The sequence below is a fragment of the Sprattus sprattus genome, assembly GCF_963457725.1.
Source record: "Sprattus sprattus genome assembly, chromosome: 12".
NCBI classification, from domain to species: domain Eukaryota; kingdom Metazoa; phylum Chordata; class Actinopteri; order Clupeiformes; family Clupeidae; genus Sprattus; species Sprattus sprattus.
Window position 1 is genome coordinate 14,395,824 of NC_137910.1, and position 24,985 is coordinate 14,420,808.

The 24,985-nt window shown below is 46.4% G+C and overlaps 1 protein-coding gene across 1 annotated transcript in view; it reads left to right on the forward strand.

Annotated features, from left to right (window-relative positions):
- adgra1b (adhesion G protein-coupled receptor A1b) overlaps positions 1–24,985 on the forward strand; it is a gene marked incomplete at both ends in the record, with an annotated part of 126,362 nt that overhangs the window by 59,221 nt on the left and 42,156 nt on the right. The window lies entirely within an intron of this gene.

Below are 24,985 nucleotides of genomic sequence, written 5' to 3' on the forward strand. Positions count from 1 at the left end.
CATTTTTGTCTGCAGAATTGCATAATTATTGCAATAACTGCATAACTGATTTAGAATCGCTTTTTTTGTGTACAGTGTATGTTTTTATTATGGGGTGAAAAAGATGGCAGAGAATATGTCTCCTCTCAGCCTCTTTTTTCTCCTCTTTTCTCCTCCTAGCTCCCTCTCTGTTCTCCCCCACCCTCCTCCTCTCCTCCTCCTGCTGTCTGTCTCGCTGGATAAAGCAGGGGGATTGTTCTCCTGGCCCATGGCTGACTTCTAATCTGTGTCGTCTGCCTATCATCATCATTCACTCTGGCTCTGCACAAAGCACTGCTGCATTGCTCCTGTGGCCATCTTTCCTACCCCAACTGCTCCTCCTCATCCTCCTTCACAGAATTGGACTCAGCAGCAGACAGTCTCTCTCTCTCTCTCTCATTCTCTCTCTCTGTCTCTCTCTCCCTCTCTCTGTCTCTCTCTCCCTCTCCCTCTCCCTCCTTCTCTCTGTCTCTCTCTCTATCTTTGTCTCTCTCTCCATCTTGGACTCCCTCACTCCCTGAGATCCTCTTGCGTAACTCAAAGTTGCTCTCTGTGTGGCCCGTGACGTTTGGAGCGAGTCCGAGTGGATATGCAGCAGAGTTATGCAGGCCATAGGGGCTGACACAGAAAAAGGGAGTGGAGTAGAAGTCGGAGGTTACAGTCGTTTTTGAATCTAGCATAAGATACTTTTAGAAGCAATTAAAAGAAAAATAATAATACTGTTTTGAAAACAACCTTGCTAGTACTGAAATTCAGCCATGAAGTAAGCACATTAGGAAAGTACAGTACTCTCAGTGACTGCTGGTTTCATGAAGTAACACATAAAGTATATATACCATAAAGCGGTAGAGTAAGTTCAGTATGCTCAGTGATTGCTGATTTCATTAAGTAAGCACATAGAGTAAGTGCAGTACTCTCAGTGGCTGCTGATTTCATGAAGTAAGCACATAGAGTAGTTTCCGTACGCGCAGTGATTGCTGATTTTTAAAAAGTGCTAAAACATGTAGTGTAACTACTTAACTGATTTGATTTTCCTTTTGAGACAATGACAGGATTCTTCCCCCAGTTTAAAAATGTTGTTCAACGTTAACTCCCTTAACACAAGGACAGGGTTATCAGTATGCACCAGTGCTCACACTCAACCACGTCCACATACACACACACGCACACGTACACAGACTAACATAGATGAAGGACGTTTCTTAATTGCTCTGCAGTTAGTCCGCATGTGTGCCATCTGTGAGCTTCGCGTTTCCTTCAATTAAAATTCATAAACTAAATAATAGATTAACGAGATGGTAATGCAGCTCCGTCGCCAGCGCCTTGTTCCACCACTGGTGTTCCAGGGACGCTAATTACGCTAACACCTCGTTAGCCTCTCCTCACCTCTTAGCTGCTCTTCTCAGAAGGGTATAGGGGACAATGTCTGGTGTGGTTTCATATCTGGTCAGTGCAGCTGTTTACTGCTGCACACACCTTAAATGACAGGGGAGGGGGGGAAAATACTTTTTGATCACAGGCCAGTTTCTGTTGCAGTGACTGACTCTGTTTAAATGCTCATTTATAACAGATGTCGCCTGATTTAGGGCGTTGTGGAAGTATATTGAGGACGGAAGGATGGTCACAGTGTGGGCTCCTATATGGCATGCCAGACATGTTGTGAACGAGTTTATCTTCCGTTTCCGTCTCTGTTATCTTCTATATATCTATATTATCTTTATTGGTGTGGTGCAGACAGCACTGAATGTGAATAAAACGTATTCCTCATAGGTTTGAACTAGCCGTGGCTGCACACCTTAAGTGACGTGAAGGATGGTGGATCCTGTGGATGGACATGACGCACAGAGCTGTTGGGACAAGGATCCTTAAGCCAGCCAACCAGCCAGGCAGTCAGGCAGGAGGGCGTCCGTGTCTCTCCTCCCTTACGACATGTGTGCGAGTACAGTACAGTGCGGTGCACCCGACCCTTCCCTCCAGGGACCACCATATGGGCATCTGCCTGGGGCCAGGGGGCCAGGGCTCGGGGGCATCCGGGCACAGATCTAAATATGGATTCAGAGATGGGACACTAATCCACTCTGAGCCACTCCACCCTCAGAGAAATGCTCTCCCGATCCTGTGGGGGCATGGCCGGGCCACGCCCGGGGTCACCAGCTGGTCGGGCGGGTGTGGTGGGTGCGGTTGGGTGATGCCGAGGACACGCTGAAACTCCCTCTGAAAGAGAAAACAAGGGGCCAGTCCAGGGCAGTTGAGTTGGCACAGGGCTGTAGATGCCCATCCAGCGGGGCAGTTGAGTTGGCACAGGATCTAGATGCCCACCCAGTGGCTAGCACAGGGCTCTAGATGCCCGACCAGTGGGGCGGTTGAGTTGGCACAGGGCTCTAGATGCCCACCCAGCCGGGCAGTTGAGTTGGCACAGGGCTCTAGATGCCCACCCAGCTGGGCAGTTGAGTTGGCACAGGAATCTAGATGCCCAACAGGAGGGCAGTTGAGTTGGCACAGGGCTCTAGATGCCCACCCAGCGGCCCGGTCGGGTGATTGATCCAGACCTGACCGTGGGGGATATTACGTTGCGGAGTAAGAGGAGTAAGAGGACATAATCTGCTTAGCGGCGTGGACAGTCGATGAGTGGCATGTCTGCCAGTGAGTGGGCAGCCCGGATAAACAAGGTTATGTCACTCATAGAAGTCAGGGGAAGTGACCCAGGAACACAAACACGGTTTCTTTATTTTTTCCTTTTCATAAATCATTTTAAAATGAAGAAGTTAAATAGTTAGGTCAGGTATGTTTTGCCCTGCATCTGTAAAATGTGATATGGTATTTCAAATCTAGCCACATTTCAATTCCCTGGATGTTCTGGATGTTGTGTTATTTCCAACATTATTGTGGCATGGTATCTTTTAGAGTGGTATGGATCCATTAATTTCCCTTGTCTGAACTCCTGTGGTGTGAAGTGTTTTGCTGAGATAGGACAGTGGGTTTCGGATCAAACATTTGAAAGCATTACTTTTTACACACACACACACACACACACACACACACACACACACACACTAACACACACACACACATTACTTGGTATTATGCAGAAGGGTTTTATCGCTGTAAAATGAATGATCCATGTTTTCAAGTGGTTCCTCATAATTAAAAGTTTGGGACTACACAGTCAAGAGTAATCGAGGCGATTTGCGTCCTGTTTGGATTCTGGGAAATGAAAATGATGACAAATTGCTTAAGTATACTTATGGGATAGAGTGGGATGCAACATAAATCACAGACTCTGTAAATGAACATGTTTTAGAGTGTTACACACACACACACACACACACACACACATACACACACAAACTAACACGCACACACATACACACACACACACACACACACACACACACACACACACACACACACACACACACACACACACACGTATGCACACACAGACACACTCACACAGGAACAAACACTTCTGTACACATGCTTGGCCCCTGATATGGCATGACATATTCCACATATTCCCACAGTACCCCGCACTGCACTCATCACTATTACAAATGCTTATTTAATCGGTGCCTTCAAGAAAAGTCTTTACCCACTTTTGATTCTGCGCCACCTGCTCACGGTAGGCAGTGCCAGCACAGCGCACTGTGGTAATTCCTGGATCCCGAGCAGTGCCGAGCCAAAGCTGGGCTGGAATAATAATCAGGCTTTATCAGGACGCCTGCATACTGAGAGGGGACCCCTCCAGAGCCGCACAGGACAGTCTGCGGCCCCCCAAGCACACAAGCAGAGCGGGGGGGGGGGGGGGACATTACAGGAAGGTGTTGGCAATGCCTCTTACCCCAACCCAACACACACACACACACATACACACACCTCACACACACACACACACATAACCGCCTCCACACACACACCCCCATGGTTTCTGGGAAGAGGCGCATCCAGCTCCCAAACTCTCTCACGCTTTTGTCACAGTCCAATCCTTCAGCTGGAGAGCTCGGCTGTTGCGGGTACACTGAGGGGGAAAAAGCGTGCTTAATGAAATTAAATCATTCTCATGCTGTGTAAGCTTGGCATATTTCTCCCTCCTCTTCCCTTTCTTCCTCACCATCACTCTCTCCCCCCTCCCTCCCCCACCCACTCTCTTTTTCTCCTTTTTCACCCTCCTCCTCCCTTTCCCCCGCGCTTGTTTTGACTTAACCCTCCCAACAGTAATCCAGTGAGAAGCTGGGCTTTGTCCTTCAGCTTTAGACCCCCGCAGTCGACCTGTTTCTCGGGGGGGGAAAGCACTGCTGGGTTCAGGAGGGCACATGTCAGTGGATCGGCCGTAAATCCATTAGGGCTTCTAAGCTTTGCTTGTGAGGAACGTATACATCTCTCCACTGGCGTCACACTCCATATGCACGGCCCATGCGCAAACATCGGCCAGCTGGAGCTAACCACAGGATTTATGTGGAATCCTCATTCTGAAAATAACTAGATCTGAGAAAGTCTCTCTTTTCACACTTGCATGTTCTTCTTCACCCAAGAAAAAGAAGAGAGGGAAAAGAGAGAAGGAGGATGAGGAGGAGAAGGAGAGGGGTTGTAGGTTGTTTGTCTTTCTCCTGGGTGAACTTGGCAGGTTATTTATGAGGGGGTGGGAGACTCCCTAAAAGACTCACTTGGGTAACACCTCTAAGTGGTAGGCTGTGTATGGATAACAAATGGCTGGAAGAGCCGTGGTTGACTGTGTGCCGATCAGATAGGGAGAACTCTGACTCCTGAAGAGGAACCTTCCTCAGTGAGCTGACTCCTGAAGAGGAACCTCCCTCAGTGAGCTGACTGTGCCTCCTGCCTGTGTGCTGAAACAATCACAGCACTTGTGCACATGCATATTTAAGATCCCACACTTTCAAGCAGAATGCAAATGGCCCATGTGAAAGCTGATAGCGGGGGAACTCATTCATGTAGCAAAGGAGACAAGTCCTGTGAAAGAGTAATGATAATTTCCTTGGCTTACCTTATTTGCCCCGTGTATCACACCCTTCTTTATCTCTCTCGGTGTAATTAACGTATGGATGTTAGGATTTGATGATACCTGCTGATAACAACCTTAATGTAATGCACTTTATAATTGAAGCCATGTCATACAGATTCTCACAGACATATTTCCTGATCAGGTATGAGGTCAAACTATGTTCGTAATTTTTTGCTCTATCATCTGTTCATCAATTGTGTCTCTCTGTCTCTCTCTCTCTCTTTGTCATACACACACACACACACACACACACACACACACACACACACACACACACACACACACACACACACAGACTCCAGCCCTTTTTTTCCGTCTCTCTGGTGCACAAGCAGCTTTCTAGCTGTTGTAAATCCCTCTGGATTAGTGGGGACACAAGACAGAGAGCCCTTGTCTGATGATTGGTACATTGTTTCATACCACTTGGTCTGTCTCAGCCTCTGCCAGATTGAGAGGGAGAGAGAGAGAGAGAGAGAGAGAGAAGAGAGTGAGGGAAGAGAGAAAGAGAGATGAAAAGCATTGTAACTTCAATCTCAGATAACACAGTGTTCCCAGCGATTGCACTCGCACCTGTATTTTGTGAGACCCTTGAGCAGATGTGGGTGAAGCCTCCGCTGATTTATAAAGCTGTCACCACGGCGACAGCGAGCTTTTGATGCCTGGGAAGGCCAGGCTGACATGGAGCTGAGGAAGACTGGCAGTGATATTTTGAGTAATGCCTTTGAATATTAAATATGAATTCTGGTACGACTGCACTGAGCGCCGCAACTTTCAGCTTTCAGCAGGTGACAACGACAGCGACAGGAGCCGAATAATAATCTGCTGATCCTGCCGGTATTTGTGTTTCCCAATTCGTCTCATCCCCGGAGGCACGGCTGAATTGATAGGTGCTAATAACAACCAGGGGTCCAGGATGTTGTTGTCGGTTTACGATTGTGTGCACAGGAAGTCATTTTTTTGACACACACAAACACATACACACACACACACACACACACACACACACACTCCCTTGTCTATTTTTCCACCACCCGAGCAGCCTGCCCCGTAGCGCCTGTGGCGGGGTTGGCAAATTGCGTTTGGCTCTGTGTGCCCATTGCACGGCTCGATGGAAATCAGTTTTTACCCCTACGGAGCCAGACCACCATGAGGTCCTCCGCCACCCAACACGTCCTTCCCATCAGGCATCAGGTGCAAGAGCTCTTCAATCAGGGCTCTCCAAATGCACAGTGCTTGTTTTTTTATGGCAAGGCTGTTGTCTGATTTAGATGTTTTTTTTTTATTAAGGCAATTGGTGCCCGGTGATGGTGGTGTAACTGGCTGGGGATTGATTTGCTTTGGGCATCCCTGGCATGGCTATGGGCACGGGTGCTTTGGCCCCTGTGGTTTTGACTGTTTGAGAGGATATTGGTAGGTGGCTGTTTTTACACTCCTTTTGGTTTGGCTGATCTGCCACCACTGAAGGTAATCCTATCAATAACTTAATAATAATGAAAAACGCACACATACGCACACAGTCAACACAAACACACACAGACACACACACACATACACACCCACACACACACACACCCACACAAAGAAAACAGGCTGTGTAGACAGCCCACAGAGATTCTCCTTGCCGAACCCATCCACACATGCCATTGTAGTAAGGAATGAAGTGTTGCACCTCCTTCTCTCATGTGACACCTCCTTCTCTCATGTGGTGCCTCCTTCTCTCATGTGGCACCTCCTCTCATGTGGCACCTGCTTCTCTCATGTGGCACCTCCTCCTCTCGTGGCTCCTCCTTCTCTCATGTGGCACCTCCTCTCATGTGGCACCTCCTCTCATGTGGCACCTCCTTCTCTCATGTGGCACATCCTTCTCTCATGTGGCACCTCCTCCTCCTTTCATGTGACACCTCCTTCTCTCATGTGACACCTCCGTCTCTCATGTGGCACATCCTTCTCTCATGTGGCACCTCCTCCTCTCATGTGGCACCTCCTCCTCTCATGTGGCACCTCCTTCTCTCATGTGGCACCTCCTTCTCTCATGTGGCACCTCCTTCTCTCATGTGGCACATCCTTCTCTGATGTGGCACCTCCTCCTCCTCTCATGTGGCTCCCATCTCCTCTCATGTGGCTACCACCTCCTCTGCCAGAAGTCTCTGTGTTATGCCTGCATGGACCCTAGGTAATTTATTCATTAGATTTCTAATTTGTTGATCTTTATTAATGAGCATGCATGTCTGTGTGTCTGTGTGTGTGTGTGTGTGTGTGTGTGTGTGTATGTGAGTGTGTTTGTGTGTGGTGTGTTCTTGCGCGGAGACAGGGATTCACCTGGATGCACCTCCAGGGCGGCCCACCACAGACAGGAAGCTGTGCCGCGTGACTGCAGTCAACTGATTAAGAATTTATAAACGAGGCTCCGTGTTTGTCAGCAGTGGTGTTGTGGGCCATATATGTGTGGGAGACACGCTGAGTTGAAATGGGACGTTGGGGCGCGTGTTCTTTTGGATTGACCGTCGTGCACACACAGAGGGAAAGAGAGGCGCACAGACATGACGCAGGGCCTGGGCCTTAGATTATTTACAGGGAGAGAGGGTTGTGTGCTGTTAGCAGTGCTTAACAACAGTGAACATGAACCAGACCATAGAGTATTTATAGGGAGATAGGCCTGCACGCTCTTAGCGGTGCTTAGCGCAACGGGCTGTTAGCGCAGTGGCGCCATGAGGCATTTTGCTAGGGTACGACAGGAATGTGGAGGAGAACCGCCTAATGTTGCAGCACAAAGAACATATATTGATGGATGAAATAAGTGCATGTCTCAGGAAATACTATCATGGCATGAAAAATGCTTTAGCACAAATAAATGAATATCTAGTCCCTTATACCTTGCTGAAGTAGCATACATGAGCTCCTCTTTACTGGAGGGTATGTGCAACCTAGACATGAAATCATTCAGATGACCATGTTGCACATACATGGCACCATCTGCCCTGTGTTCTGTGTGCTGTGTTCTGTGTGCTGTGTTCTGTGTGCTGTGTTCTGTGTGCTGTGTTCTGTGTTCTGTGTTCTGTGTGCTGTGTGCTGTTTACCCTTGTGTTTCCCAGGCTTTTTTCTTATAAACTATGCAACATTCTCACAATAGAGTTTTGATTGGACATGAATGGTGATTTGATATCGCCAGTTTGGCACAAAGTCAAACAAACTGCGGACCTGGTATTTTCTCTTCTCTCATCCCGACTCGTCTGCTGTTAAACACACACCTAAATGAACATGATTTACCATTCACGGGGGAGAGGAGCATCTGGCACATGACAATAATAATCATTTCCGCCATTTTTACATAATGGACATTGAAAACCATATGCCAGCCATGAAACACTGTTCTTGTGTTCCATCTTGTGTAATTTTTCTAAACAAGTGGTGGGCTGTTTGGGAAACATGATTTATGTTATGTGCTTTTGAGTGAATGGTAGGGGGGCTGTGGGAGAAACGCTTGGCTGAGTTACTAAGCGCTCCGAGCTCATAAGCAGGAGAGGAGGCTTACTTGGCTTAAAACCTGCGATGAAATCAGGCTTCTCTTTTTATAATGATGTTATTTCAGAGGACTGAATCACCCAACCCAACCCCTACTCTCACACACACACACTCTCTCTCTCTCGCTCTCAAACACACACCTACAAACACACACACACACACACACTCTCTATCTCTTTCAAACACGCACATACATACGCACACACACACACACACACACACCCACACACACATACATGAGCACACTCACACATACATGCGAATGCACACACACACACACACACACGCACACACACACACACACACATACATGCGCACACACACAGACACACACACATACATGCGCATGCACACACACACACACACACACACACACACACACACACACACACACACATACATGCGCACATACACACACACACACACATGCGCGCACACACACACACAAACTCACCCACACCTCTTTTGCTCTGGTTCTGAGCAATTTCCTCCCCCATGTCTATGAAGGCTCTTGCCCATAGAGAAGATTAATGACTCGATACGGGGATGGCAGTTAAGCGTTAACCCATGAAATGTCAGGAGACGGGCATTTCTCCTTCATCATTCTCAGCACCAGGGGCCTGAAGAATGGTGCTGGGCTACATGAACACGTCACGAGTTAGGTGGGGTAGGGCTGCAGAAGGGCGTGGGTCTCGGACACATACACGCACACACACTCACATGCATGTACACACACACACACACACACACACACACACAAATGTATGTCATGTGACACACAGAAAATGAGGAGTTCAGAGAAACAACAGATGAGGAAAGAAGAATCTTTATGTCACAGTTTTTCCAGATTGTCATAAAGCCGTTGAACTTGACAGCAATTTGGAACAAAAATGATCTGCTTCCTCTCAGGCATGGATTATCTCAGGCAGAGATAAACAAATAGACTTGATCACCGCAAAAACAAACGCTGCTCATTCCTGCAACACTTGGTGCACCAATTCCTTCTCCTCGTGACGCTCTTCCTCCTCCTCCTCCTCCTGTGGCGTAGCAGACAGCGCTTGAGTTGAAGCGCTCCAGGGCTGCGCTGAGAGGGAGTTCACCCGTGTCCTGCCTTGATTCTGGTGAGTGGACGGAGCTTTGAACATCAGTAGGACCCTCCGCTGCTTTCACGTGGAGTTTTTGCTTCTTTTTGCTTTTTGCCTCAGCTAGTCCAGCCCCGGGCCGGGAGCTCTGATGACTGCAGCTTTAGTGCGCGCACACACACACACACACACACACACATCTGCCGGTTGACATTGTTAAGACCTTTGTCAAAGAGGAAGTTCAAAGTAAAGGGGTGGGGGTGGGAGGAGGTGCACGATTGCAGCCTGTCTGCCAAATCTGTAGCCCCTTATACATGCGTCAATGTAAAGCGGTTACATTGCGCCTACCACGATAGAAACTCGCGAGCGTGTTACAATTGCCTCATGTATAAGGGGTCTAGATGTAAACCGTTAGTTTTTCCGCCGATCGTCTGAGCCTTTCGAGAGAGGTGGTTTACCACGTTAATTCGTCTTACAAAAGGGCGTGTCAAATCAGGCCGATGTGTCATGGGGGAGGCCGTGCGTGACTGGGGGGAGACGGTGACAGGAGGCTAGAAAGTTCACTCCATCATCTCTTTGAAATTCCTTATTCCATGAGTGGTAGGCTACAATGACTGGCTGTTTTAAAATATAACTAATAGCCTAACGAAACAAAATAACCCAGGAAGTTTCATCTTCGACGTTAAGGCTTCTTCCAATACCGACAGCTGACTCATAGCTTGCAGGTTTGCGGGAGACGCGACATTTGAGGGATGTCACTTAATTTAAACCTTTTTTGCTTCCGTTAGTGTGTGTGTGTGTGTGTGTGTGTGATAGAGACAGAAAGGACTCAGTAAAACATCAGAAAACACCGTGTCTCGTAAGCCTTAAACTATCAATCACCCCCACAATGAAATATGCCATTACAGTCGCGACAAACTTCTTGGCATTGTGGTGCGCCCAAAACGCAAGCTATAAACGTAGCCATCCTAATGTAACCAAAATATACCTCTGCTGATATGCCTAACCTTCGTTCTATTTAGAATTTGTCTTAGCACTATGCAGGAATAAAATAGCATCTACAGTGTCAGGATTCAGGCGCTCTCGCCTGGCTTCTATAACGCGCCCTGCTGCACTGAAGGAGCGCTCACTCGCAGCACCTGTTGCTGGAACGCATATAATTCGTTTTGCAAGGTGCTGTAGTCGTGGGAACGACTGGCCTGGTTTCTCCCAAAAGGAAAGTAGATTTTCCTCTGCTGATCCCGCGTCTGTATGGAAGTTTGTAGAGAGATTGCCGGGGAGTAAAATGCTCCCTTTCCGTTACGTCTGCTGCTGGCTAGTAATACAGACAGCCGGAAAGGTTAATAAACGGAATGAAATAGCTACACATTACACACGCTATGTTTTAATAAAAGCCACGTTACTCACATACTGGTTAACACTGTTTGTTACAGCACATAAATGTTTGTCGCTACATCCAAACTGCGTCACCGTTGTCCCTCCCTGTGCTCCAGCCGCACCATTTTGCTTGCAATGTGAATCATTTAATTGAAATATGCTTATTGGCATTTGTTGCACCTTAATCATTTTCTACAAACATGATATGCTATGTATGGTGTAGTAGACTGAGACTCTATTCACTACTGCACAAAAACTAGACACGTTTGAAAAACTAGACGTTTGCAATGAAGTAGGTTAACTTTCGCCAATATCTCCGTAAGGGAGATGGGTTATGTGCTCAAATTTCCTGGGATCAAAGAAGACGTTAGTATTCATGTGCAAACTAAAAATCACGTCTCAGGATTGCTGCGCATGCAAGTTATTTCGGGTGTCTCAACTGTAACTAATACCACTGTCATATAATTATGAGTCCAGTAAAAGACGGAGCAAACACAGTTTTCTACCGTTGTTGAAACACATCCACGCGTAGACTCGTTTTCTTTCCATCCGAGAGTGGTTATTCAAAGAAAATATTAAGCACTATATGCTGATAGAAAGAAGGGAACTTTAAGCCACTACACTGCCTGTGCCCGATGCGGATCCACGTTGATGTTGTTAGTAAACAAACCAGGTGGGAGCACATCTCCGTGGTCTTTGCGCATGCCCGAGGCAATGTAACCGCTTTACATTTTGCACATGTATACAGGTAACGACAAGAGCCGTTTCCCTTGAAAATCTTCACACCTACACGCGAATACGATACGATAAACTGATCTGATCTCAGTGGCACATGTATAAGGCCCTACTGCCTTGTATCCAGTAGCCTCAGCTGTGGTAACCTTTTTAACATCTGTAATCGTGAGGAAATGAGAACGTCTGTGGAAGGAAAGAGAATTGTCCATGCTTTGACAGAGAGAAAAGAAAGAGGAAGAGAGGGCAAGAGAAAGAGAAAAAGAGAGTGTCCATCGAAAGTCAATTTTCCATACAAACGCATGTGAAATGACACGGAAAAGGAGAGCTAGCCTATGGGAGGCCGGTTCCTGAGTCGCGAGGCTCAGCGCGGGTGCTTGGAAGAAAGGCCCGGGCTTAATGAATCCGTCGATGCGAGCGTGGAGATGTCCCGGCAGCTCCTCTTTTGTATCAATCAGGCGCTCTCCTAGCGGGAGTGGGCCAATCGATGGAGCCATCTCGCTCGCCTGGGCCCCAACCACCAACGCCTCCACCTCCTCGGCCCGTAGTCACTCATTTGGCTCGCTCGAGAGGGTGCGAACTAAGGGGGGAATTAAGGCCCAGCCAGCACACTCGGGCGGGGGTGGGGGGGTGCTGGTTTGTGTGGGGTGGGGGGGGATAGCTGCGGGAGATGGAGCACCGGAGCAAGGGCGCTTGAGAGGATTATTGAGATGGTGAGAGATGCAGTGGAATTGGTGCTGGGGAGTTAGTGAATGAAAGAGAGAGAGAGAGAAAGAGAAAGAGGGATGCTACCGTAGTCTTGGCATGGATCTATCTCTCTTTCTCTCTCTCTCTCTCACTCTCTCTCTCGCTCTCTCTCTCTCTCTCTCTCGCCTCAGCAGGCCTCTCAGAGTCTTCAGCTGGATTTACTCAGTCCGTGGAACTATACTCATTCAGCCAGGAGCTCCCCACTGTTGCTGGTTACGAATAACGTGATTACAGCAATAGGACGCTGTGTTAAAGACGCTGTGTTCAAGACCCGAGTGCGCTGCACTTAGTGCGTTACTATGGCAGCATCTTCAGCTGCTTTTGCTGTTGGGGCTTTGATTTCAGAAGTCACAGAGGCAGTGACTGTGATGTCACAGAGGTGTGAGAACACACTGGATTGATTCATAGGGAAGACAGGTAGCCGGCCCCCATCGGTCACTGGTGGCTTGTGGTGAAGGTTGGATGCATGCCAAGGGGGGAACGGTGGCGCTGTCTCTGCCCAAGCCGGAGAGCCGCTGGATGGGGAGAATCCCGGGGAAGGTCATGGAGATAAGGTGAAATAGGGTTTAAAGCTGGAGATAGAAGCTGTCGCAATTACCGCCGTGTCGATGAAAGGCCCTGTAAATATCTACCACCCACTGGGAGGGTTTGTGGGTGTGTGTGTGCGTGCGCACAGAAACACACGTGTACACACACACGCACGCACACACACACACACACACACACACACACACACACACACACACACACACACACACACACACACACACACACACACACACACACACACACACACACACACACACACACACACACCTATAAGTACACATGCATTCATAGGCAACTTAATTCAGGATACGAGGGATGTGGATGCCTGAGGCGTTTTGCAGGGATGAAATTTTCATTTAAACTGACAGAGGAAAGCAGGTCTGCGCTCTGACCATTACAGGAGGCAGCCTGCTTCTGTCTGCATGCAGAGAGTTTCATGTTCATCTCATATCCCCAATGCCTCAGGATATCACTGCAGTCTCTCGCTCTCTCTCTCTCTCTCTCTCTCTCTCTCTCTCTCCTCCTCTCTTCTCTATTTTTTCACCCTCTCTCACTCTGTTTTTTTAACGTTTTTGTTTGTGGGCCACTGAAGAAAGCCTGCCCATGAATCAGAGATGTGTTTATCCCCTCCCCTCCCCTCTCCTTCCTCTCCTCTGGGTTGTGCCTGGTCGTGAAAGTGACCTGTCAGAGGGAGAAGTGCAGCGCACGCTCTTTTTTGTTCTTCTCCCAGGTCTTCTCTGATGCTGTCAGCTGGTTGGAGGTTCCATTAGAAACAACGTAGCTGACATTTTGACTTTCTCTGTGACTTTGCTGAGTCCTCTGTGTCACGCTCATTCAGACAGCGAGATAAAGAGAAAGAAGCAAAGAGAGAGAGAGAAGGATGGAGAGGAAAAAGATGAAGAAAAGCAGGATGAAAGGTGTCTCTGTGAGGTAGAGATACAAAGAGAAATGGAAGGAAAATATGTAAGCGGAGAGAGAGAGAGAGCATGTAAGATGGAGAGATCAACATGAGAAAGAGTGTGAATGAGAGTAAGCAACTATCCTACAGGACACATTCAAAGTTTTTTTTAAATTTGAATTTGTTTGGCTCCTGGCAAAACTATCATGGTGAAAGAATTATATTAAAAATGGCCCCCGTTAATCCCCTTCTCTCAAAACCGCCTCCATGGCATTTTCCTGGATGGGAATCAGGCGATTTAATGTAAATCAATGCAGAAATGAGAAATAAGGGCACTGGAGCATGCCCAGAGTCTTCCCCCTTCTTTACATGAACACATTCCTCAAGCATCTAATTTGTTTTCCCAGGTTTCAAATACTTAGCGTGGTGGTGGTGGTGGTGGTGAGGGGGGCTTCTGCCATAACATGAGGCCCCTTCACTTAATTTACTCATCTACCAAAAGGCTCCCAGGGGGCCACAGCTCTTCTGCTGAGATATGGGGGGGGGGCTGCCCAGGACCAACATCATATGCTAATAACACAGATTGTAATGAGAGGTAATGTTACCCATTTGCTTGGCGGTAATAGATGGGAGCCACGCCACCGGCATGCCAATGCTTCCAATCCAAAGCCGGGCGACACCCTCCGGGTTCTTCTCCGGTTCCTTCCCTTAGGTGAGGCAAATCAACATTGAGCAGATTACTAAGAGGAGGACACACCCGTAGGTGGCTCCCTCACAGCTACCCGCACAAGGTCACCCGTCTCGGCGAGGACACACTAATAAAAACTCCTGCCCCTTTTATTCTCCCCTCTCCTCACAGATTCAGCAATCGTAGCTGCCGCTGTCAAGGAGGGCAGAGACAGCGACAGTGTGTCTAGAGGAAAGATCAAATAGACACATATGGAAATGAATGAGCTGTGAATGAGAATGGGCAACATTAATATCTGGCTCATGTTGCCACAAGTCAGTAATACCAGTGTTTAAATAAGTGCAATGTAAATAACTCGCCTCAATGCCAATATCGCCTCAATCCACTGACTCACATGTTCAGATCCACACATTAAATGTATAGAGTATACAATACAGTGACTCAACATACCTAAGGAGCAGCCACTGGTGATGGGATTGGCTTCACTGCTTCAGACAGCTGTTTAGGTGGTGTGACAAGAGACAAGAGACATGTGTCCCTCGGCGAGACAGGGACAGCTTTCTTGAGCGACACAGAGCGACACGGCAGAGGAGGTGTAGCTGACCATGTGCTCAGCATCTGTGACAGCCTGCAAAAGCCCCCCCCCCGGGGTGACACGCGGTGCCGCATAGCAGCCAGTCATGACAGCGGGCCGCAGAGACGCCCGCTTAAGTACACCGGCCTCTGGCCCGGGGCGGCGGAACTCATGTAGGTCAGCTCGTATAGCACAGAATAGGGTAGCCCAAGTGAACGCAGAGGTTTTTAATCTTATATGTAAGCACTAAGAGCAGGATGGATGAGCTGGAGCAGATTTTTCTATTTTTTCATGAATGCCTATTAAAGCGCCCTCTCTGAGCCGGTCAGACAAGCCTAAATAGACTGAGATCTTGGCTGCGCTAGCTCTCCTCGTCCTTCACCTGTCTGGCACGCTCTCCATTCAGGCCAGCTCTGTCTCGTCCCCAAAAAAGGGGTGCTTTGGCTTGATCTGCTTTCTCAGGTCTGCAAATCTCCACACGTATCTTTCCCAAAAGAGAAATTAACTCTCGTCTCATGAGTGATGCAGCTCTGACCGTCATGAGTCATGACCATGGCATAACAGTCGAGCAACAGGCCTCTGTGCATCTGGCTGGGCCCCAAAGGGACAGACAGAAACCAGCCTCCATGAAAGGCAGAAAAAAGACAGGGGATACTCTCCAGTATAAAAGCAGTAGCAGTAGAAGTTATGATGGCCCCTATAAAACCCTTTTATGCAATGTTTACAATCCATAAAGCCATAAAGGCATAAGGGCATAAAGGCATAAAGGTAAAGCAATGCTGTGGCAGCATCCGATGGGCCCGTAGCCGCCGTGCCAGACACTCGTCTCGAGCCCACCCTGCAAGGTGTAGGGAGAGGGGAGGGGTGGGGGTGGTTGTGCTGGAGTGGATGGTGGCGTAAATCAGAGGTGTCGCCCCGAGCCCCGGCGATAGCTATCTGAGTCCCAGCATATCTCTGTGACATTTAGCAGCCAGGGAGCGGAAAAGGGAGAAAAGGGAAACAGGGAGCCATCGCTCTGTGCGGTTCAGCGCTCGCCCCTGCACACACGGGATGCGTGAATATGAGCCACCGCAGCGCAGGATTCCGCATACTGATAACACTCACACTTCTGTGGGGCTAGAATAACCACCTATGATTTTTGAGAGTAATGTATACAACTGAAGTTTAAGGTCGTGTACACAACTGAAGTTTAAGGACCATGTTTAAGGACCGTGTCCTTGTGTTAAAGGCATTCACATATTTTTCTGTTTGTGGTGATGTTTTGAGGTAGGATAATCACCCAGAGGAGAAGCATTCATTTTGGTTGAGTGGTGAGAAGGTAAACGGCTTGAACTTATATGACTCGAGATTCACTCCAGGAGTTACCTTTTATGTGCTTTGGCTCGTAAATTTCACCCTGTTCTGTTTTATGTGGCTGGCACTTCACCAAGGCCTCGGCTGCAATGTTGGTCCAAGTGGCTACATGTACCGCTGAAGGTTATCTGCCAGCAGACGTGTTGTGAAGAAAAAAGAAGAATATACCAAGGATCAAAACGTAGAAGTTGTTATAAATTTGTCTTGATTAATTTACATGTGTCCCTATCCAGGACGTAGCGAAGTGCATGAGAGCTGGTACACTGGTAGTTTCTCTTCTTCCATATGGTCTCTATTGAGCTGAATGAGGCCCACCTGTTTGCAGACAGACTGGTGGATGTTTCTTGGATTTACTCCCTGATTGTGGAGTGAAGGGGGGGGGGGGGGGGGGGGGGGGGGATGAAAAGACCAGGAGCTGCATGGCTCCAGCAGTCATCATGCTCTGCAGGGTCAATTTCACAATCAAGGCTACACGTTTTCAAAGGGTTGCACGTGTGCCTCTCGTGAGCACGGCCATAAATTCAGCTATCTGTCAGCTGTCCCAGTGGATCCCGGACCCAGAAACCTCGCAGAGATAAGGCACAGAGAGGCCTGATGCTACAGAGCTGCTGTTTATCACTCAAAGGCAAACAGGCCACAGACACCAAACACTAGTCCAGCGAGTTAGCCAAAGTCCACTCCGCCACTATGGGTTCCACCAGTCAGTGTTTTTGGTTTGCAATGTTGTTCTAGTTTTAACCAGTAACATTGTTGGGTTCCCTCTGTGGTACTTAGTAACACGTGACAGTCAAGTCACAGATCACAATCTGTTGTGTCTGTTCTGTTTGAAAGCCTGTTGCTGTTCGTGCCCTTGGGTGCAGTGCTGGTGTGATCATCACTCCAGGGTTTTGAGTGGTGCGAACAGCATGATACACCAACAGCATGCGCGTGTTGGCATGGCCCCATGAGACTGACATCTACTTCTCTCCGCATAACGCTCCAGACACCAAGCACAGACTAGCAGTGCTGCTTCCAGCTGGAGGTGTCCTTGCCGGTGCAGAGGTTAGCGTCGCTTACAGACAGACAGACAGCCAGACAGACAGACAGACTGCTCAGGCTCATGATTAGTGCCTCCTGGGCCAGGAACCTAGCTTGTCGTCACGGCAGCAGGAGTTCATCATCTGGCTCCGTGATGAAAAGAGCCGCAACCTGATTACGCCTTTTATTTTGGCCCTGCCGAGGAATAGGCCAGAGCGAATTAACGTGCTAACAGAGCGCCATAAATACCAGGCACCTCTCAGCCCTCCCTTTGTCTCCCCTGCCTCTCCTCCTCTGCCTCTGATGTCTCTCTATCTCTCTCTTTCTCTCTCTATCTCTCTCTCTCTATCTCTTTTTTTCTCTCTCTATTTCTCTCTCTATTTCTCTCTCTCTTTCTCTCTCTCTATCTGTCTTTCTCTATATCTCTCTCTTTCTCTCTCTATCTCTCTCTCTCTCTAGCTCTGTCTTTCACAGTGTTTTTCTTTGCCTCCATTAGCCATCCTCTCCTTTCTTTTAAAAAAAAACCCCTCTCAACGGAAACAATTTAATCTTGTAAAAAGCATGAGCCTCTCCTGATGAAGCCCTCTAATGATGGAAGTAAACAAACATATAAAGAAGAAGAATCACCCGGTGAGCACATAAATAACGGCTTGCACTGTGGGCGACATACACAAGCCATGATTCTTAGTTTTCAGCCATATATATTTGTAACAGTAACAAGTCACTGCTATTACAATGTAATTGCATAATAATAACACAATATTTAACATCTGTCAAGGGCTCAACATGTTTCATTACAAACTTTAACCCCCTGAAGACAGAGAAAAATTAGATCTGTTTTTTTTTTTGTCTGGAAACTCGAATCCAATTTTCACACCACATTATCACACTAACGCAATAATAAAGTTACCATAAACCTTAGAGGGGTTTCCTTCTGATTAATACACTGACAAATTAAATTACTGTTTGAAAAGTACCTAAAATAAGTGAAATGTTTAAGTATGTACGTTTCTCAGTCACAGCACCTGTAGGACAGCATACACCACCCACCCCCTCATTAGTAGTTGTATTCACATGCAAAAAGATTGTCATTACCTGTGGCTTTAAGGGAGGAGATAGACCACATGGGAGAAAGTCCACTGTAAACAAAACTCCACCCATGTCCAAGTTCAATTCCTTTATTTTGTGGCAAGTCCTGCCATTTGGAAGTAGATGGTAGTCGATATGGAGATGTAATATGCTCTGTAATAAGGAGATGTAATATCCCTCTCCATATACAGTATAGTATGGTTCAAGGCCATTAGCCTTCCCATTGATGGCTTTTGATAGAATGCCAGGGTCATAAATGTTAAATGGCTATTAATTTGTTCATATGAATAGAGTGAATAAGAGCTTTTATTCTTACAGCATACCCAAGACCTTAGATAATTACCTCAAGTGCCTTAAAGGTGCAATATGCAACAATTATGCTTAAGGATTAGGGTTAGGATAAGCAGTTTAACCTTAAAATAACAGCTTAAAAAAAATTGGGGCGCTACAATGACATTTAATATGGAGAATTGCGTCGGTGCCATTGGCATAGCAGGGTCGATAGGCATATAACTGCGTTATGTAGTTTTGCCTGCCGCAGCCCGCCGACCTGACTTGCTTACCTTCTGCCGATCTAGTAAGTAGCTTATTTGCCATCTTGCTTAGTCTTGTGTTGCACTTGCTTGATGTTGTTGACTGTGTAAGGACAGTCGTTGAGTAACTAGTTTGTCATAATGTCAAAGTCAGCACATTTCAAGAGATTTCGTTAGTTTTAGCTGCTAGCATACCTTTAGCGAATAGCTATTGATCCATACTGCACCTTTAAACAGTTTGTCACTGTGGTTCAGTATGTTTTTTTGAACCTATTCCAGCTCAAGTAAAAGACGTCCTTTTCACAATATGATTTGATAACATATGTCATGCATACTACTCACATATTATTGTGCCTAAACCTGGGCAGAATTCAAACAGATAAATGTGACTTTGGAACCACTGTTAAAAGTGTCATGACTTAAAACCACAAAGACTTAGAACCACAAAGGTGCCTGATTCTAGCCCCCAAATCTCTGGGGTTAAGTGAAGTGTTTTTGATAAATAACAGGTTTTTCTTACATGGGCTTGGGTGGTTTTTCCAGGAGTCTTCCTATCTGTCGTGTTGGGGGCTGGTACCTATCAGTTCTGTTTTATGAGTGTGAAGTGAGTGTTGCGTGGTGTGACAGAGCTCACCTTCAGTGCAAGCTCATCCCTCTTCTCCCCTCCTGGCGAGAGAGGGCAGCGCCATTCTGCCAGTTCCCCTTCGGATCATCAAACACATTGATAAAATGGCAGGACTCCCATGATGCCATTTAAGATATGCCAAGAGGTCGTTCATCTCCCTCGCCTTTGCGTTCTCTCTCTCTCTCTCTCTCTCTCTCGCTCTCTTGCCATTGTTATCTCAGCCACAGCAATCCATCTGCCTCATAGAATGGCATTCAATCAGCCCATGCAGATGGCCCAGATACCTGCAGACATATGCAACAACAGCAACCACGCTGTAAGCCTCTTTTGACTGTACCTCTTTGATAACGTTCTAGCTAAAAAATACACAATAATAGATGATCTATTTGACTCAGTCATTTAGTGAGTGACTTGAGCAACTTTGGAAACAATGATGTTCAATTCCATCAATCCGCCTGCCTTGGTTGAGATGCCTCTACGTGTTTTGTCAGCCACGTCATGATTTAGAAAAGAGGTACGTTGTGTCTCCGGGCGCACTTCCTATTCATTACACAGAGTTTCATTTAGATGATGGAAGACGCATAACATTCCGCCGGACCCTCCATGAATATTCAAGCAGCTGAGCTTTGAGACGGAGAAGCACTATCAAGCAGGACACCTCTTGCCTCTTCCACTCAAGCTCAAGTGCAGGAGTGCTCAGATGAAATGGTTGAGCTAAGTCATAAAGCCTCTTGACAAGGTTACTATGGAAACACTAGAAGCGCTGTCTATAAGGTAGCGTTTTCATTGCAGCACCGCTAAGCTGAAGGACCGACCATGAGCACTCAATGGCTGCTGCAGCAGAGGCTTGGTGGGTTGGTAGTGTGTGTGTGTGTGTGTGTGTGTGTGTGTGTGTGTGTGTGTGTGTGTGTGTGTGTGTGTGTGTGTGTGTGTGTGTGTGTGTGTGTGTGTGTGTGTGTGTGTGTGTGTGTGTGTGTGTGTGTGTGTGTGTGTGTGTGTGCGCAAGAATGTGTTAAAAGGTTTTACAGTCATGAAGCTGTGCTATCTCTATGACTTGGGATGGAGGCCAGACTTGCACTGACAGAAAAACTACGAACAGTGATTATTAATGAATGATAATAGTGTTAGTGCAAATAGCAAATGAAAAACTAAATCACAAAATGGGGTCAGTCATAAAGTGTGGAATCCTTTATGCCCTCTTGGCTTTAGGTCCCAGTTGTAAATGACTATATTATTATCAGAGACTAGTACTAAACTAGTACAGTAGGTAGAAACTGTTCCACTGTTCATATCATCACTCAGCCCAGAGGCCTGAAAGCTGTGGTTGTTTACTATCACTTTATGGGCAGAAAGATGTTTCCTACGGTTTAATGAACCACCAGTCACCTCTTGAGTCTGAAAACTGAGCCAAGGTCCAGACTGCAGTCTGCCATAACTGAGCTTTGCTCTACTGGATTGTTACTTCAAGTAAATACCTCAGTGAATAGACCACTGATCCCAGCACAACACATTATATCAGCAAAGGGTATTGGATCTGACAGCTAACTCTAAAGACGCACATGTCGGCAATGATAACTGTTGAATGGCTCGTTCGGTCCAGTTCCTGGTAGAAGTGATTCTTTATAAGCTGCCACTCTCCTAACTGAGAAGGAGGAAAGTACCAGGACACTTTATCAAGTTTCATACCCCTCTTCATAGTTCAAAGAACAAATCATATAGCTCCGCAGGGAGAGAAGACCAGAGGCTGTTAGGCTAGCAGCACTATTAAGTGCACTCACTGAAGAAGGAATAAATGTCTTCACTGCTGGACATCGTTGCAGATAAAATTGTCCAAATGATTTAATATAACCTACATGGGTCCCTAGCTCATATTTTGTGTCTGTAAAGCATGTCCCAGGATCCTATTGGAGGACAACTAAGGCAATTTATACTTGATATTTGAGTGTATGTAGCTGGTTCTATTGTGGTCCATCATGTTAACAGCCCAGGAGGCCTCCCAAAGTAAATGGTATTTATCTCTGCAATTATCTCATAGTGAGTTTAGATAATTCTCAGTCAAATTGAGTTTAGACAGTCCTCAGTTTAGTTGAGTTTAGACAGTCCTCAGTTCAGTTGAGTGTAAACAGTCCTCAGTTCAGTTGAGTTTAGACAGTCCTCAGTTCAGTTGAGTGTAAACAGTCCTCAGTTCAGTTGCTCAGACAATGATTTCAAAAGCATGGATTGAAAATGCCAAGGAGTACCTGAGGTGCAGTTGGAGGGGACACAGGGAAAGCTGTAGCTTCTCATAACCTATTGATGCAGCCTATAGCGAAGCCGTAGCTCCTCAGACCCTATCGATGCAGCCTAGCTTGTGTGTGTGTGTGTGTGTGTGTGTGTGTGTGTGTGTGTGTGTGTGTGTGTGTGTGTGTGTGTGTGTGTGTGTGTGTGTGTGTGTGTGTGTGTGTGTGTGTGTGTGTGTGTGTGTGTATTCACTCTGATATGCCATTTCCAGAGTTTGAGAGGTCCTATGACAGAGACCATTTGTAGGAATGCAATTGCATGGACAGCCATCCTTTGCTTGTGCTGTTGTCGTCCAAGTAAATGCTACCATTATCCATTTTTTTGTGCCGAAATAGAAAGGCACTTGCAAATCAGGCTCAACAAATCATTTCAATAGCCTCTTGTTCCATATCAAGACAGGTGATTTATTTTGGGGTATTTTTTGTGACTTTTTTCACCACTCCTGGCAACACACCATAAAATGAAATGAACTTTCCAAAACAGGCACTTTGGTTGGACACCATTTCATTACTGCCTTGGTCCAACTACAAGTGTCACTAAACAATGTCCTGTCTACTCCACAGCTATGTTTCATGTAGCGTTTGTAACAAAACCTCATTTTACCCTAATATGTAATGACAACGTCAAATACTACCTCAGATCTACTCAGAAACATACGAACTTTCTCTGGTTTGTCAAATAATACAGTAGCATTATTTAAAATACAGCTTCTTAGATTTCTTCGTACTGGCTTGAAAACATATACATTATAATTCATAATGTCAATTATGGCTATAAGGTTAAACCTCACACTTCTGATGCTATGGGTTTGACATATATCTCAGAACATATATTGTACTTAAATATTATGTGCTCACATTCCGACAGGTAGGCTATGCTAAGGTTTCATGTTGACATTTTCACATAGCCTTGTATGTACTATCATTCTATAATCTTGATATGTTCAGTACTCTCGGTGTAAAAGTAGTCTATCTACAAATATACGTACACAATATAGTTGTAACTCAAGTATGCATTTAGAGGAGAAAAGCCATGCACACACCCTGTGCATCCGTCCAATGAATTCTCTAATGAAATTTGTTCTTGACAGCGTAGCCCGAAATGACTTCGGGCAGATTTTGGTTTTCATGGCAACAGTGCAGTAGCTACGGCTTGCATTAGCTCTTCCTGGTCAGTAAGCAGACTAACACCGTGGCACTCTCATACAGTATCTCCCTGCACAGAGGACGTCAAGACCTTTCTGAAAATACTTCAAAGCTGCCTTTTTTGGAGATATTAAAGCACAGTGGTGCTTGTTTTTTCGTGGAGCTGCACAGCTTCAAGGAATCCAGCAGACTTCTGCTTAGGGGATGCTGCTGTAACTCCATTATATTCCAAGCTGACCTTTCATTGTAATCCAATACCTATACACATGCTGTCTCTCTCATTCACACACATACACACACGCAGACGCACAAACACACACACACACCCACACACACACACACATGCACGCACACACACACACAGAAAGATATATGATTAGTTTTAGAATGCCACGAGAATAACATTTCATCATCAAGCGTACACTTGACCTCACACAGTAATGGTGTGTGACAGGGGTGATAGCATGTTGACGGAGGAGACAGTCAACAGGCAGTCAACGCTTTGTGTACGCAGGTTGTTTGGATAAACATCTTTTTATTTTATTGTGAGATGTTCACTAAGACAACACCTTACTATTGTTTCTCTCTATGTATATCTCCTTCTTCCCTTCCTCTTCTCTGAACCTTGGATGAGAATCAGTGATGTCTCAAATGGGAGTCAATGTGAACAATAATAGCCAACAAAGCTTCTCTAGCTTATACAAATAATAATTCATATAATAATAATAATAATGATGATGATAATTACTTCTCAGAAAAGGTGTCAGGGGTTAACCACTGCGACAGCCCTCGTCCGTTTGTGAAGCCGCCATTTCAGGTCACTCCGAACGGCTCCAGTGTGGGATCCGATCTCGCCAATGAGGAAAGGGTGCCATAGCAACTGAAGAAACACATCTGTGATTTCAGATGCACGGTGGCCAGAGACAGTGGCAGTGCCAGAGTTCTGTGTCATAGATGGAAGTGGGGTGACTAATGCCCTCCCCCGCGCCTTTCCTCTTTCTCTATTTTTATGAATGAAACATCTCACTACTGCACTCCCACTAATCGTTCCCCCCCTTGACAGGTCTCCAGTCAAATGCTGATGGCAGCGCTTTCTGAGCAGCCATGTTGCCTCCTAGTAGATGTATTGCGCCTAAACACAACCAATGTGACTGATTTGTAGCTTCTGCCATTGCATGTCTTTAAGCCCTCTCATGAGTGGAAAAAAAAAATCAAAGCTCAAGAGAATTTCATGATGTCCAGGTCATATTTTTCCTTACTCAAATTCAAATGATGACCTCATATTTATGCTATTTGCTCAGCCCCATGTGTTCCTATGTCTTTGTTTTGTTGTTTTTTCATAATGAATCTTGTGCTTGTCTATAAATAAGCAGGCCTACCATGAAAATACATACATAAACATAATCTTGAAAAAGATTTGAATTAACAAATTATGTAAAACTGGCGTACACACATTAGCCCCCGGCAACTGGTGTGGATGGTTGCTATCAGTGTTGTGTAAAATGACTGTACCGAATCCGTTTATTCCACGTAAAGCTCACATTTGTAATATGGTGTTCAGAGTGAGTTCAATAAGGCTCAAGCCAGGTCGGTTGTCTCTTTAAATCAACTCTACGGTGTTGATGTGCCCCGGAGCTGGGATGGTTAGAACCATTTCCACCTCTGCTGCATAGAGCTTGACCAAATAGGCGCTCAAGAGCGCTTCAACCGTAACGGCAGAAGCCTATAGTCCCGTT